The sequence below is a fragment of the Hirundo rustica genome, chromosome 13 (genome assembly GCF_015227805.2).
Source record: "Hirundo rustica isolate bHirRus1 chromosome 13, bHirRus1.pri.v3, whole genome shotgun sequence".
In the NCBI taxonomy this organism is placed as follows: domain Eukaryota; kingdom Metazoa; phylum Chordata; class Aves; order Passeriformes; family Hirundinidae; genus Hirundo; species Hirundo rustica.
This window is the reverse complement of record NC_053462.1, coordinates 11,325,072-11,342,577: the sequence shown is the minus strand read 5'-3', so window position 1 is coordinate 11,342,577 and position 17,506 is coordinate 11,325,072.

Genomic DNA, 17,506 nt, shown 5'->3' with positions numbered 1-17,506 from the left:
TGAAAAACCTGTGCAGTCAGTGGTGACTGTGGTGGGTGTTTGTCCCTGGACACAATTTAATACAGCTTTTTTGGGCAGAATGTTTAAGCAATGAAAGTCAGAGGAGAAAAGGGCTTTTCAAGAAGTTGTTAGCAGGAAACTCAACTTAGGACTACATCTCATGACCTAGTTCACAACTGAAGAGATGCAGATGTTGATGAAACCTTCATAAACATGAAAAAAAATTAAAATACTGGAGTAAGATGTATTATCTGAATGACTGGGATCATGGTTTCATGCAGCTTTCCAAGGTTTTAGGAAAACAACTGTGTCAATCTCCTTCACATGTGGAAGGAAACATCAATTCATTTCCCTCTGTCTGACAGATAATCAGTAAGATCAGAAGATCCTATATGTTACAACTGATAGACTGCAAATGATGGAATGTGCCTGTATGCTAGGCAAGTGCACAAAATGTAGCATTAAAAATTGTTAAAAGTAAAGGTGATGGTATTAACCAGGAGACAAGGACATGGAAGCTCTGACAGAAAAAAATGGATTGTTGAAATTGTGAGTTCAGTGTGAGAGGTGGAGGTGAAGCTTCTGCAGAAAATCTCACATCTTTCTGAGGAGGGAGGGTTCTGATGAAAAATTAATATCTCGCTGATGCAGATCCTAAGAGATACTAATTCTGGCTTTGTTTTAAAACCAGAAGTTTAAATCTTAAAAATTAGAGAGTTTTCCAGAAGATATGGACCTGAAAAAGTAAAGCAAATTAAAATTTTCACTTATTTATACATTTTACTTATTTTTCAAGGTATTTTTGTACATTTCACCAGCCTTATAAACTTGAGGGAAAGGTGCAATTTTATGGTAATGATATGACTGACTTCCTTATTAATTTGGAAATACATGTATTGCACACAACACATCAGCCAGTCACGTTAGGAAGGTGGATGTGTTCCAGAGGTAGTATGAATAAATTGTCACCTGCAGTTGCCCTGGTAACTCCTAATTTGTAACTGCATAACAGAATTGTGTTTAAATAGCTATAAAACTTTCCTTGAGGCTGTCACAAAAACACACAAATGTCATTTGCTTTCATTTTTCAAATTGCATACACATATATTTTGTATATATGGACATATTGAATAAGAAAAATGCTTTACTTTTAATTAATTTTTAACCCTAATTTTACCTTTCTTACAGCTATGTAGCTTCAGGCCGTCATCATGGAAAGAAAGCATCTTCTCCAAATAAAAGAAAGAAGTCCTTGTTGCTCTGGAAGATAAGTCCTCCAGAAGCAGCAGTTCTCCTCTTCAAACACCAGCTTTGTAATAACAGTTTTTAAAATTCTGCTTTACTGGTCTCCATTAGGCATTAGGAAGAAAATATAAAGCAAATGTAAGATTTTTTTTAATCTTATTTATCCCAGTTCTGACAGAAAACCAGAATGATTCAACACAGCTATTAAATTAAGTAAATGGTTTGATACTTATCATTCACTAACAGTGAATAAGACTTCTTAAAACATTTGTTTCGCTTTTTAAAATAAACAAGAACAGATAAGACTCATTTAAAATACATATACACCTCCTTATTTAAAAAAAAAAAACCTCCACCACCTTTAAAGTTCCTTCTTTCAATGCTTCTTAACAGAAAAACCCAAAACCGAGAAAATGTTTTCATCAAATTTAACAAATAAAAAAGAACCTAATTTTAATCCAGAGACAATCTCAAAGTCTAACAATGAGGTAAAGCATCCATAATTCTATTTAACTCTGCTTGATGTGAAGGTTTTATTTTGTGATCATTTTAGTGCATAAACCCTGATGAATAACGGAATTTTTGAAAAAGAGCCCCTATTGAGCCAAGCTTCATTGACATCTGACTGGTAGTCTAAGAGCCTGCAGAGAGGGTCCAAAGCAATGCATCACAGCCTCCCAGCAGGTCATTAAGGCATTACCCAATTAGAAAGCAAGGCTACGGAGCGACATTGTTCACAGCAGAGCAAACATAATTGATTTTTATTTCAACAGGGGGGAGAACCTCCTTGCTAAAGAGCTTTAGCATAATTTCTTATTTAGGGGAGGTTTAAAGAGATTTGTGCTGGAGTATTTAATTCCAAACCCTGGGACAGTCTCTGGCAATGTGTATAAATTAGGGGGCAGTTGACTTCACTCATTCATATTCAAAGTAGAGACTCGCTTGTCGCCCAAAAGTAGCATGAAAATTTCTGAGCACTGGCATCCAACACCAGCTGTGCAGGGGCACAGTGCTTGGACCCTCCAAACCTTTATACAGTCCATGTAGCTATCAGCAAGCCAGTTTCCTGCTTTAAGGCTCCTCTCCGAGGCACTTTTACATGCTAATACACTGTATGTAGTGCACAGCTCTTCAAGAGCACCATGCAGATGGAATTTGCTCCCAAGACATCTTCATCATCCTCGATCTCCTTCTCATCTTACTGTTCCCCCACTGGTTATTTTTAATCCCACTGTTCACAGGCACCACTGGATGGGAATGTTCAGTGACAGCTTGTAGCAAGAAAGGCTCCTAATGAATGACAGCTTGGATTTTCCCAATTTACACTGTTACAGTAACACAGGGGAAAATGTTAGCCTTGTTATCTCCCATCTCCTTTTATACAGGAGTGACATGATGCCTTTGTTCATTGCATGTCAAAAAAATAAAAAGGTCCTATTGCAAGCACCACACTTCATCTTTGAAGGCAATCAATTCGTAAATACTACAAAGAATGTTTGTTTTCATCTATTAACACTCAGTGCTTCAATGGCAACAAATAACTTTTCAAGAGAGGCGCTTTTTTATCCAGTCTTTGCATTTAAGGTCCACTGGAGAACAGATAACTGGGAAATGTGATAAAATCCTCACTTTTTATGAGGCCCAAAACAACACAACTGAAGTTCTTACTGGAAATATTTGTATCACCAAACTATGTATACAGTAGACTTGAAAAAAATTGTTTTCCTCTATTAGTTTTACTTCACTGTGCCAAATGAAACAGTTAAAAAAATTTCAAAAGACTTGTTAGCTTCAATGGCAAAAGTCCATTCCCAGCTTCATACTCTGGGTCTGTACCTAAGAATCATGTGACTAATCAGTCTCTAATTTTCTATTTCCCGGCATGTTTCTGACAAAAATAATCATTTTCAACTTGACTTATTCCTTAAACACACTTTTTTTTTTTTTTTTTTTTTTTTTTTTTTTTTTTGGCATTCTTATTTTAAAGAAAAACAGGAAAAAAATTTACACAGCAATTTAACTTCAAAGTCTGCCAGCAACACAGCGACAATTTTATTCCACTTGGTTGTTCAAAAGCCTGCTTCTCTGTCTTGTGTAAGTACTCTCCTGAAATACAAGCAAAGCAAAGATATGGCGTAAATAATTTTTATAAACGCTTATGTACTCAGATATATCACAAACCTAGCAGCTGCAAGGGCAATTTAGCAGTTGTTTGTCTTACCATGGCACTTACGAGCCCCAGGCACGGATTGCCACCCCTTAGCGTTCGTCACAACGCCAACACACATCAAAGCAGCAATCCCTGACCTGAAAAATCCTCCTGTAAAAATTTATACCCAAGACCAGCTGTTTATGAGCTTATCCATATATTCCCAATTCAGTGTCCCTTTCTTAATGTTAGGATCAAAATCAATTTTTCCTGTTGTGCAGATCAACACAGGTATAAAATTTCAGTAGCAGCAGCCATACATTTACCGTACACTGCTGATGAGTCATGTACCAGGAGAGTTAGGAAGTTTTTCTGAGGGCTGCCAAGCACACCCAGCGCCCATTTCACAAAAAAACAGCGTTCTCTCTTCCTCTTGAATCAGAAGGACTAGGGCTAGAATCTTCCAGGGACATCTTTTACACAGATAAATTTACTGTCTGTTGGCATTCCGTTACTCAAATCCACCCATACTTAACTGACTAAAGGATCCATCGCTTCCATCACGTCCATGCTTGGAAAAAACCTTTAAACTAATTGTGACAAAAACCATCAGTGCACGAAGCAGTGTGGTCACTTTTGTTAGTTACTACTACAGACAAACCTCCTGTAGCCCAAACTCTTTCAGCTGTAGCGATTCCTGGGAAATTATCTCAACTCACAAAGAAATTCCCACCAACAGACCTGGTAAAAAGCTGCAAAAAGCCATCATTAAACACACATTTTCTAAGAAATTAGCTTGATCCACAAATGCAAAAAAGCAGTTCAGGATTAAGCTGATCCTCACTTCAAAACCAAATCATCTGAGCCGGCGGTTCTCTACCCTTCTCCATTTGTGAATAGCTAAATGTTTTCTAGCGGTAACACAGACCCAGTACCATAGAGCAATAATAATATCTCTTTTTCTTAGGCTTGATATAACTGTCATGTATGTCTTGAAAATAGTCACTGACAACGAGGGGATTTTAGCCCCAAGCTGGGCTATCACCACTCAGGTAGTATATTTGAATTGGGGAAAGATATTGACCAAAGGTCTTGAAAGCACGTTGGAGTAAATTAAAAGCTTTGAACTCCTGGAGTTCCTCACATATAGCTGTGCCTTTCCCCTGCACAGGCTGCACAACTGAAGCAACAAACCTTCAGGGGTGCCCTGTGCAGTCAGGAAATGTGGAAGAACAGGATCACATGCTGAAAGCCAGACACAGGTAGAGGAAAATGCCCTTTCCAGCTTTAAGAAGGATAAGTGGAATGGCTTACATCTGGAATTAATAGGTCTCTTGACTTAATGAAAATAGGCAATGCATGTTTTGCATGCTAAGTTAGAGTGTTTTGATTTGTAATGAGGAAAGAAAGTGTAGAATATACTGTACACGTTCTCCCACAGGTGTGTGATGTGTGGGCTGGGGCAAGTGGGCTAATTTTAGAACTTTCACCTTGTTAAATATTTCTGGAGTTTAACTTTGTAATAAGAGACATGCTGATATTACAGTCCTTGAGCATTCCTCACCAGTGAGAAAACAGAGGGAAACGGTCTGAAAATTCAGTGCTTAAAATGATAACTATAAATTATGCTGCATATAAATTAGTCCTTTAAAAATGCTTATTTTACAGGAGGATGTTGACCAAGGCTGTGTTTTTCTCTAAGAAAGAAATGCTGCAGTTCACCACAGTAAATCTGCAATGCTGGCACTTAAGTACACGAATAACCATTATTTATTCTATAAAATCCTTCTCTAATATTCAGTAAACTGTGTCTTGTTGAGTTCTTAAAAATAAATCTTGGAAAACTATTCCAATTATTTCATTTTACATAGTACTCTTTAGTTCACCTTCTGTAACCTTCATTTACATGCTCCCTGGCTAACTGCATGTTCAATGCTGAACATGAATGTACACTGTAAGTTCTGTGTTTGTATCCATACTAATTGAGAGACCAATTTTCAGAGAGAAAAGAGCATAAAGAGTCACTGGAACATAAAAAAAGCTGTAAGGACATCAATAATGGGGCAACACGGAAAATACGTCCTAAACAGAAGCTTAGTTTTTCTTTAGTGTCCTTCAAAACATAAAACCAAAATATCAAATTAACCAGCAGGGTAACTGACACGAAAAATTTATGTCACCAAGTTTCAGGTCATGGGCTTAACTGATGTTACACAGACCAACTCAAGGTTTTGGGTTCAAGCATTTATCCAGCCCTGTGACATCTGTGTGTGCAGATACCTGTGAAATGATACTCAGAGGTTCATTTTTCTCCTCAGTGTTTCCTGGCTAAAATCTTGGTGCTGAACTGCTCAAACTCCACGGATTTAGGAGATGCAAAGTGTCCAGTAGTTTTATACAGAGCAAGAAACACAAAGCAACGCTGACTATTTAACTCCACATTAAGAAATGGTGCGGATAACGAGGTGCAGTCACACAACACGAGCAGTAGTAAAGTGGAAAAGTTCTTTTTCTTTAGCTCAGTACAGTACAACCAAAGAAGAGATATATGTCACCAAGCAGCCCTTCTGATCATGCAGTCAAGTCCCTTTAAATGGTACAATAAGGTCCATCCTGCAGGCCCATGGAGAGCAGATGGCACAGTAATGACCCAGGGCTCGCGGGCGTTCGAACCTGCAGTGCCACGTCCAAGGTTCACTGGTGTCAAGGCACATCTGTCATGTGCCCTGACAGTAAAAGAGGCCCATAAAAAACATCAAGCATCAAAGTGCTCAGGAGTCAGATGGGGCCTTTCCTGGGCATGAAGGAAGTCAAGGATATATTTGCCTGAAATGATTCCAAGCCTAAGGAATTCATGGAAAAGGCCAGACTTTACCAGAGAGCTTGTCAGAAAAATGGTGCACCACTCTGAGCATCTATCTCAATTATATATTACACAGTAGAGAAAATTTTATCTAAAAGAGGAAGGGGGAGAAAGCAAGGCAGAAAGCATAATTTTTCCAAATTTCTGACTCTTGCTAGTTTTTTACGTAACAGTTTTGCAACATTTCCTTTTAAATGGTTTTATGAACTATATAAATTATATAAACATTTTAATAATTTATCACTGCGAAGAGATGGTCATAAACAATCACTTTGACTTGTAAAACATTTTTTACTTTATGCTTTCCATAAGTTCCCGGAAGTTTCAGAAATACACATAGGATGATATTTGGGGGTAATAAGATTTAACAAACTAAGAACTGTGAAAAACGTTACACATTTTTTGACTTCTAAGACCAGGGAGCGAGTTATGCCCATCTGATGAGAAATACACCATGTCCCAGAGAGGTTTCTCATTTACACCCCAAGAAGTGTTGAAAAAATATCTTTAATCTATAAATACCTACAAAGACATTCAGAAAACTTGCTACTGTGTCCGGGCAATTTACTGCTCATATATTTCAATAAATTATTCATCAGGATTTATTTTCCATAGCTAAGTATCACACATAAATTACTGATAAATGCTAGTGAAATCTGACAGCTGAAAACATCTGTCCTCTCATGCTTATACATCTTAATTTTCTTTCAGCTTGCCTTTATTTCTCAAAACTAACTACGCCAAACGGCTTAAGGATACAGTATATTTGATTGATGTCATGCAAACCAGAGCTGCATGGCACACTATACACTTAGAAAGGATACAGAACATCGTTCCCAAGGCTGGAATCGTCTCAGTAAGAACACCAGATTTTTATGCCTATGGCTAATGAATTTATCTTCTGAAATAAATGTATCTTTTGGACTTGGATCAATGGATGTCTTAATTAAAACCATGTTTCTGTATAAGCATCTAACAAGAACACATGAAGGCCCAATTTAAATTGGAAAAGAACAGCATAAACCAGTATGGCTTTTAAAACTAACTGCTTCCAGGTGCAGAAAGAGTGGAAGTTTAGTGCTGTTTCCAACTTGATGCTTGGATGCCTTTGTTCTTGAAAGTGTAAGGTTTCTCTCATTCTCAGTTTTATGACTGCAGGTTTCTATGTTGCATAACACCCTATAATGGAGCACCAAAGGGCTTAGTTTTATTGTTTTGTTTCACTTTATTGACTGCATGTTTTATTCAGCTAATATGTGCCATGGAGGGAGGCAGTAACATCTCAATTACCACGCCAGGGCTCTTCCTTCTCTGTAAATGACCAGCTTCAAGCTGCACTTTATTATATTCACGTGCAGGTGTTAAAAGACAAGGGAGGAGGGGTGAGGGAAGATGGAGCTGAAACAGACCTTTTAAAGCACTACAACTGCAAAGGCTTTTTTCCCAGGTAATCCTCTAAAGCTGTACACATTCCAGTATATGATATTCAAGCTGTGGCAAGCCACCAAGCACCAGCAGCTATTGCATAGCAATGGGTGTGAGAAAGTTCAAATCTAAATAAAAACTCCTCCAGAGTTTGATCAGAGCTGGATCTGGCATTTTACTTTGCTCATTTCTACTATTGTGCATCCCTGCTGGAGAGCCAAAGAGACTTTGGCAACGCAACAAGTATACAAGCAAGAAATTGGCACTCCCTACAGCTTATTCAATGTCCTGAATATTAAAGTTTGTTTTACTAAGAAGGGGAATGCTGAAGGGGATGACATTAGGAGTCTTCATGGTTCCTTTTGTAACGCCACTGGATTTTTTCATTCCCACAAGGGCAAAGAGACAGACCAGCTTAACGTTAGAGACAGATAAAATCTTTTCCTGTTAATCAAAAGTATGCTGAGTTGGGAGGGCAGTGGGTGGGTGGTTGAGGGAACAGAGGGGAAAAAATGAGTAAAAAGTAATCTGGAACTTCTTTAATAGTAGAGAAACAAGGCAATTCTTTGCAGGTGGAGATGTAATTGAAGTGAGTCAAAAAATTCTCCCTTATTTTATCTGAAGAACACCAGCTCTAATAATGCAGCAGTGTCCATCAGTTCAGTCCATCAGTTCAGCAAATGAGCCCAAGTCCTGCTAATGGACTTGAAAGTTTAATGTCTGTTTTTCTGGCCATTGATAAATAAGATACCAACAACTATCACAAATCACCTTCCCCAGAACCAGCAGACACCAAATACTGAATGCTGTAAGGAACAGCCCTTTGCTTTCCCATAGGAAGTGCCTGTGAGCCAGGAATGGATTGTTCCTGTGAAGGCAGATACTGTGGCATTTTGTAGCTTCAGACAAGGAAATAATCTTTACAGTGTTTCAGAGATTATTAATAAATACTTGACTTCAGTTGAATTGTTTACACTTCATTGTGAGCCTTCTGGAAAATCATGATAATTTCATCTTGTGTTTATAAAGAACTCAAATATTCAATATCTAGCTCAGTTAAAGGCAACTGGAAACAGCTAGATGCATTCACAGTGTTCCTTTGGGCCAATTTGAAAACAATAAGAGAGAATGACTTCTTTTTAGCCTGGCATAAAGGGTAGCTTATTGCACAGACTTTTCCCTGTCTTCAAGGGGCAAAAACCTGGCTCAGCTTTTTCACATTTCTACCACATCCTGACTTTAGTATTAAAAGCAAAGCCATACAGCTCAGTCTAATGCCAACATTAATCCCCTATATAAGGCACTTGAAGACGATTGCTCTACTCACTGACTACAGCCAGAGAATTTACTGGTGGGGAAAGACTTTGCAGACCAGTCCTGCAAGTTGTGTGGGTTTCCTGCAAGGTGCTACCATCCTATGGTGACACCAGGTATCAACATTTGGGCTGACACTTCACAGGAGCAGAGCATTCCCTGGTGTTTTTATTCTGGCTCACCAGCCAGCCCAGGGTTGATCCTTAAGTCTGCGTGGAAACTAGATGGGAAACTTCCCTGACTCTTAACAGCTCCAATTTGTTATGTTATTCAGAGCTTGAGAAATTTTCCTTCTTCCTTTAGTTCATATCAAATACTTGGACAAGTACCTGTGGTGGCAGCTCTGTGATAAAAAACATCCAGCTTCAGGTGTAGAATGAGCTGCCTGACCCCAGAAGGGACAATCAAAAATTGCTTTTAGCAGCAGGCCAGAAGCAACCCCTTCCTTTAAGATGCGGATTCCTAAATCTGTCAGAGAAAAGAAAAAGGGAGCAGGCTACAGAGTCCTGATAGAACAAGGCATGGGCCAGCAGCTGCTCCAGTGGTCCATGTACAGGATGAGCAGCCAGGAGAGGTGCAGCAGCACTGGGACCCAGCACGGGGTAGGTCTCATCCCTAAGCCCTGTCCAAGACAGCTGCACAGATCCTGTTAGACTTTATTGTTATTTACAATTATTTATTGAGCATCATCAGCAGGCTGGGACTGTACAAGGGACAAAGAGAGAGCATCCCTTCCCAAAAATGGAAACAATCAGGCTTTGTGTGGGAACCTTGAAATCCACCCAAATTAAAAAGCTTCAATATCCAGACGGTTAGTTCAGCACATATCAGGAGAAGTCAAAGACCAAAAAGTAAATATACTTTATCTGCAATCCTCCTGTTTCCATTTTTGCCAAATTATATTAAAATACATTCAATGCCCTTGATATGATCATATCCTGATATGATTTCTTCCGTGACTTTTATGGCCACAAGAAGATACTGTCTTTGACAGCTGGGCTCGATGTTTTTCTGACATAAATCAGTGTCACAACACTAAAGCCAATGTAACTGCATAGAATGAAACCACAGAATGATATGGACATCTACACATAATTATTCTCTAAATGGGAAACAAGATAGGAAAACAGGGCTTAATGATCCAACACAATTATTTCCTGGTGAAAGAAAAAAACTATCATTCTGATTGGACATAGTACATATTAAATTATTGTTATTGAACTTTCATGTTAAATCCCCAGTAATCTGAGTTCTGCTCTGTGGTGAAAACTGTATTGCAGCTCTGCTACTGATAACATCATAAATACAGCATTACAATAACTAATGCTGCCCTCCTATGACACACTGCAAATTAAGAACATTATTAACAAAACCTGAAGTGGATGCATATTTCAAGTCGTGCTAGATGAAAATATATTTTCTCCCTGTTTTACTCCCTTGACTATATCACAAAAACACCATTTATCAGCTCTGTACAACCATACTGGATACTTTTAATATTATACTAAAGGCAAAGCCTGTTATTGTCTTGTGGGGATGGACTCTGTCTGGACCTTGGGTGCACACTTAAGCAATGCTGTCACTCCCCTCCTCAGCTGCACAGGGGAGAGAAAATAAAGCTAAAGGCTCCTGGGCTGAGACAAGGACAGGGAGATCACTCAGCAATTACCAAAATGACCAAAATGGACTGAACATGAGGAAAAAATAATTTAATTTCTTACCAATCAAATCAGAGTAGTATAATGAGAAATAAAACCAAATCACAAAGTCACCTTCCCCCACCTCTCCTTTCTGGCAGAAGCCACTCCTGCACCCCCCCACCACAAAACCTTGCCACACAGACACAATACATTCCATCCCTCACCTCTGTAAAATATTGAGAATTGCCATTGAAATCCACATTCACCATCACAATTTTCACTCACAAAATAGAATTTTCTACACCAAAATCAAAATGAGGTAACACAGAATGAAGGTGGCCAAGTGGCACACAACACATCCATCCGCCAAAATTAGAACACTAACAGCTCCCCATAACCATTCTGCTCTTTAACATTGTCTGCTGGATGTTTTGCCTGTTATCTCTCCCAATTATTGCCCTTATCTTGGTCCATGAGCCTCTTGCTCAATTTTCTTTGTCCAGCTGAGGAGGGGAGTGATAGAGCAGCTCTGGTGGGTACCAGCCATCCAGCCAGGGCCAACCCACCACATGTATCCTACCTTTCCCTACAGGAAATCTCTTAAACAGCCACAGTGTTCACTATATAGGGTATGATTTTGGAACACAAAAATCCTTTGTTAATATTTCTCTCTCAATTATGACTTATTTATTTGGTTTTCATGAAGCAAATCTACCTTTAAACACAAAAAGCTGCAGTGTGCATTCAGTGATTCTCTGGCTTCTGCCAGAATAAGCTCTTCAAGTCAATCTTCATGTCAATTACATGGAAATAAAAAGGCAGAAACCACAGAGCCTGAGCCCTCATGCCACCATAGCCCACATGCAGCTGTAGTGTGAATGAGTATTAAACCTGAATTTCTTTAACTATCCACAAGGAACGCAACACCTACCAAGGGGAGAAGGGAATCTGTCATTCTGTCCCGTGACCAGCACCCCTTCACCTTCATGCAGGCATGATATGGGGTGTGTGGTATCCAGGAACAGCCTCACACCTTGGGGTTTCATTTCACTCTGTCAGATGGAGCAAAGAAAGGACTTCCAAATACTGGCATTTGAACCCGAGAGGAAAGATCCCCTTAGGAGAAGCATCAACAAAAAACTATAGTTTCTCCCATTTTGGACCCTCCTTTGTTAATGCAAAGCACAATGGCAAACAAAACAAAAGTTGCTTTCCCCAGCCAGACACAAAACTATCTGGCTTATTTGATGAGATACAGCAGAAGCTGTTTTTGTGGGAGTTCCATCTGCTGGAACTAAACCATGCTGGACAATGATCACTGCTTAAAGATGTAAATACCTTCCCCGTGCAGTGCATACGTAATGCCTTCAGGAGGGGATCTGTACAGGCAGGTTTTACATTCACCACACTCTTTTCTATCTTGAGAAGAAGGCTACAGTGCAACTCCGGGGTGAAATGAGTGTGTTCAGCTTTGTTGCTGCTAAACATTTCTTTTTCTCTTTACTGGCTAACTCTACTCCCATAATGAGCAACATCTCTGTGAGTGACTGGCCAAGAGGTCCCCAGAGCTCCCAGGGTCTAGGAGCAGTGGTTGTGCTGTTCCCACTCGACTGTGCTTTATTTTCTTCTAGTGAATTCTTTTGTCCTCCTTCCCTCCTCAGGAGACCTTGCTGGCTGAAAACTCCCTGGCAGCCACTGTGGCAGACAAACATGGTGGAGTTCTATGAGATTCTTTGCTGTCAGAGCAGAGCTTGAACCAAAATAATAATTGCCTCAGGTACTCTCCTCCTCCCTCTCATCCCCAAAAATTTATTTTATGTTTCCAGATATTTTTTAGTTTAGTAATAAGGTCAATAGTTCTTTCCTGAATGAAGTCCTTGCAAGGAAGGAGTGATGTGGCTGGGGAGCTGTTTTTTTAAGTGACTATCAGAGTAGTTTGTCTTGCTGGGAGGTGAGTAACTACCGGGGGCAGGGGGGTGGTACAAGCCAGTCTCAATCCATGGACTCACTGCTCCTCCTGGTTAAGCTGGTCCCAGTGTCAGTTGATCCTAGTGGCTAATGCTGTAGCAGAAACCTGATGGAGCTGGCTCTAAGCCTTCCCTTGGCCCAGGAAAAAGAAATACAGGCTGAAAGGAGATTTTCCTCCCTTACCATTGGGGTATGTTCTCCACCTCACACCAGACACAGGCTGGTACCTGGAGTACCTGTTGCCAGAAAGAAATATGTACACAGAGCCATCACTCCTCCTTTTACTATGAGCTGCATGTGCCCTTCAGTAGTTGGGAAAACTGCAGTGCAGCAAGGACCATGCAAATGCATCATGGGAATATCTGGAGCTCTGAGCTTAATAAATGCCCTTTACTATCACAAAGCATAGCTTATAACATTGTGTTCAAAGTATTTCTCCATGAACACTTTGGGTGAATTCTTGGTCCCACCAAAGACAGTGGGAGTTTTGCCCTTTGCTTCAGTGGGATGTATTTCACCTTTTGTGTTTAATTGCCAGTTGGTAGGAAAAGGAATAAATTACACTCTGCTAAATCCAGGCACAGTAATAATCAACAAGCCCCCTTTTAAAAAAATAAATGCTACCATAAGAGCCCTTTATATCTAGCTGAAGTCTTAGAGAGTCCTTTTTAAGTGTTCTGAAAGTTATTTTCTGATACTTTTTTGTATTCCCGGATGGTTTCACTGCATTTGCATCAAACCAACTGGATCAACAAGAAAAAACAAACAGGCAAAAGCCATTAATGGACAATAGACAAGATTTAAAAACCTTTCACAACCATCCACTTAAAAGACTGCACTGTTTAGCTAGCTTGTCCAAATTTACAGTGTAGCAAGAGCAATAATCTCTGTCAGTGCTGCTTACAGCCCCTGCCAAGCCGAAAGCAATGTTCCCATTGACTTCTGTATGCAGATCAGATCCTGGAAAAGAGGAGCTCTATGCCAGAGTGGGAACAGTTAGACAAATGAACGTGCGCTGAGATGGAGATATCCTTTCTCAGAGTTAAATTGTTTTGCCATGAACAGGACATTTCAAGTTTGTATTGAGATGACCCATCTGTGTTTTAAAGCAGATTAGAGCGTGTTGGGAAGCAAATGACATGCTGCATTATTTAAGCCAAACGTTCAAAATTCTGTTTGCTATTGGTGCAAGCTGCACACGCTGAATCTTCAGTCATGTGTCTGAACACACTCCTTGGTGAGCTTAGGCAGAGTAAAGTTAATTGAATCAGCCTATGGAGTCCCTACCACACCACTGCAACCTGAAGTTGCAATTTCTATTTTAGCAGCCTTTAAGTAATTTTCATCAAGGTCCTCTGACTTATCTTCTTCTCTGCACTACCTGTAAGGATTCCACTGTACTGGCTCACCACAGCGTCCTTACCTTCATTTAGAAAACTTCATTTTGTCATTGACCTTTACAACATTAAAAAAATGCTTCTGTCCTACCATCATGGTGTTATGAAACCTGTCTGTGCTGATGCACCATTCACCAATTTAATACACTCAAGTACAAAATATTGGTGTCATCCATTCTTCCCAGTTGCCTCTCCACTACCTCTTCTCAAGAGTCTCACCATCCAAGTAGCTGTTGTAGAGCTGCCAGAGGTTTCCTTGCCATCCAGCCCTGGAACATTCCTGCTGCTGCTTAGGGCTTTCTCCAGGCAACTTGAGAGCCAGTTTTCTAGAGTCTACAGATTTTATTGGTGAAAGCAACATATGCCATGAGCTAGAGAGAGACTGGGAACATGGCACTACCTCATCAGTCACTGCTGCTGCTTAGGATAATCATTCAACATGTTGTTCATGTTTAACACATCAGTTCATTGAGCTGGCACTCTCATCCCACTTACAAAGGTAAATGAAGTCTAGAAGGAGCCTGTGAAAAACTCAAGCTAATGAAAACGATGCAGCTGGCTCCAAACTGTAATTCTGGCTCTGAGGTGCAAGATCTTGGCACCATGTGCTCCTTCCAGAGCTAATATTAATGAAGAACTCATCACACCCCTGCTGAGCGAGGGAATGCTAGCACACAGATCCCAATGGATGCACACAGCTTTCAGCCATATTTTAGCACTGCTGATGTGCAGTCCTGCCAGCTTTCTGTGATATGGAAATTTGAGCAGTAGCATCTGTGTGAGTCCAGGCTGAAAGGCCTGGGCTGCAGCGCCTCTAACCAGGATTTCCTGAGGAGGAGCAGGTCCAGATGCTCTGGGCAGAGCACCTCAGCAACATGGGTCTCCAGGCAATGTAGAGCTGCCTGGGCACAGAGTCTGTGCAAGGTACTGCATCTCCAGGATTTCCAAATGCTTAAAACCTTCAAAAAATCATTAAAGTTTTCAAACTCCAAATTAAATTTTCATGTGAAAAAAGAAGGTCCAGGCAGCTCAGGTGGATGGTAGTCCTTTGTGGACTATAAAGCAACAAATCCACTTTAAACCAGGTTTCACACTCAAAAAACCCCAAATCCTTTTTCTGCTCAACACTCCTCATGGTTCTATCCAAGATGTCTTGTGGCCCCATTAACCTACACATACCCATCATCCTGCCCATATTTAAGAAATACAAGACCCAGAAACTCTCAAGAGTCTGCTGAACACAAAATAATCCTTCTGTGCCTCCAAACCCCCAATTACACTCCACTGGCACTAACACATGGACAGGCAACATGGCCTGTAATAGCACCAAAAAATATAGAGGGAAACAATTCCAAAAATGCAGGGTTTCCCTCCAATACACTTTCCCACTTAAAAATTTTAAGGTATGCATTGTATTCTGTACACAACTGAAACAAATAACATTTTACTATTTTACTCAAAAAAATATTTGTGTGCTTGGTGTATTTTGAAACTCTGTGTAACCAGACTGCCCAACTATTTGCTTAGTTGCATAAGAGATCTCATGCTGCTAAACCCTCCAAAGTTATCTTGCCCCCACCCTACTTCTCAGAAGAGACTTCCAAAATAAAATAAATCATTGATCCAGTGTCAGGGAAACTGCCTTCCCAGTGCTATCCAGTTGCAGAGTGTTCTCTGTAGGACTGTTTCCTACAGACAGTAGGGATAACCCTGAGGCATTTTATGATCCATACACTTTAAATTTTACACGCAGCCTTTGGCACTGACATCCCCCTCATCAAAGATACAGCATCCCATGCCCATTGGAATTCCCAACAGACTGACAGTAACAAAATTGTACAGAAAAAATATTAGATTCTCATACTGCAGCAATTTTAAGATATATGCAGTTGATGCTTAAATTGCTCAATTTAAAAATATATACTTTGCACAAGAAAACTACCCAGTAAGAACATTAGTGTTGCAAAGTGAAATACTCACAATTTCAGAGATGTTAGAATTAGGATTTCTTGGCACATAGATAATCCACTTTCTGAATATCCCTTCAGTAAGTTATAACCTCTGGAGGGCTGACTTCAGCTCTGTCCAGAGCTTGGCTGAAATTGGTTCTGGTTTTAGCTGCTAAATACACCAAAGCTGTCCCTGTGCAACACGTGCAAATTATAAGTTAAGGAAATGCCTACAACTTAACCAAATGTTCATCAATTAGAAATGGCAAGTAAAATATCCCTGAGCAAAGAGCCAGACAATCCTTCCCCACCAAATTTCAGATCCTTGCTCAAAACACTGTGATATTTTACCTTTTCAAAGTTCACCCCATTTTTTTGCCAGTGTACTGTTCTCTACATCTATACTCAGGCATCAGTTTGTATTAAATCTTCCTAAAGAGTTTAGGGAGTTACTTATCACAGCCAATTCCCTCTGAATTTTGTTCAAAAGGGTTCAAGTCTGGCAAAGCATATGCCAATCAAACCAGGGGCTCGTTACACAATCTTCACAGTAAGAGACACAAGCAGCTCCGCCTGTAATATTTTTGCCACTTACAATTAATAGTCTGGAAAAAGACATCTTGAGAAAGTAAAATAAGTGGCACAAAGAGGAGGAGGGTTTCCAAGCAACTGCTTCATTTTCATTTTAAGCCCATGCTTCAGAAGTGTTAGCAGCAACTTAAGGGGCTAGTCTCATTCCCAGCCTGCAGGACAGTGAGGAAACTAGGTTAGAAACAGTAATTTCTTGCATATAACCTCAGATTAACACAAAACAGGAGGGATCAAAAGGAACAGGATTTTAAATTATTGTGCCCACAGTTAATTTCTAGATGCAATACACCCCGCAGTCAGCAAATGTATTTGTACGGCCAAGTTACATTCCCACTGATTTTTGCAAATCCTCTGCTCCCTAGATCTTAAAATAATAGGCAGGAGAATTATAAAGAAAAACCAAGCGTAAGTGTTGCCTTTTCTTAGCAAGCACCACCTGAGGAGCGCCCTTCCAAGCCCTGTTCCCCCTGGAGCTGGCTCAGCATGCCAACCTCACGCTGCCCAAGCTTCACTCGCTCAGTCACCACTTATTGTTTCCTGACCTTTTTGCTAAACTGCACCTTGGAATTATCACAAGCCCAGTCCCATATCTCAAAATCAGGCACCTAAAGAAAGCCTCTGATTTTTCAGGAGCTGCTGTGCGTTGTCAGCAAAACAGGAGGACTTGCAGGCGCCCTGAGTGCCCTGGAAATCAGGCCACTTTCAGCTGTGCTCCTGCTCTCAGCTTTTTTCAGTTTTTCCTCCACCCAGTGGCCACTAACAGAAACAAATCACCTAATAAAATGCACTGTACTACCACTCCAGTCACTGAAATACTCTATTAGCATGGCAGTAGTCTATTGTTCTCTGGGCTGCTAGTTATAGAACATCCCTGTGTACCTCTGTTATGGCATCAAGCAGAGGATTACATTATGGGAAACATTGGTATGACAGGCAGGTGACAGAAAGATAGAAAACCACACGGT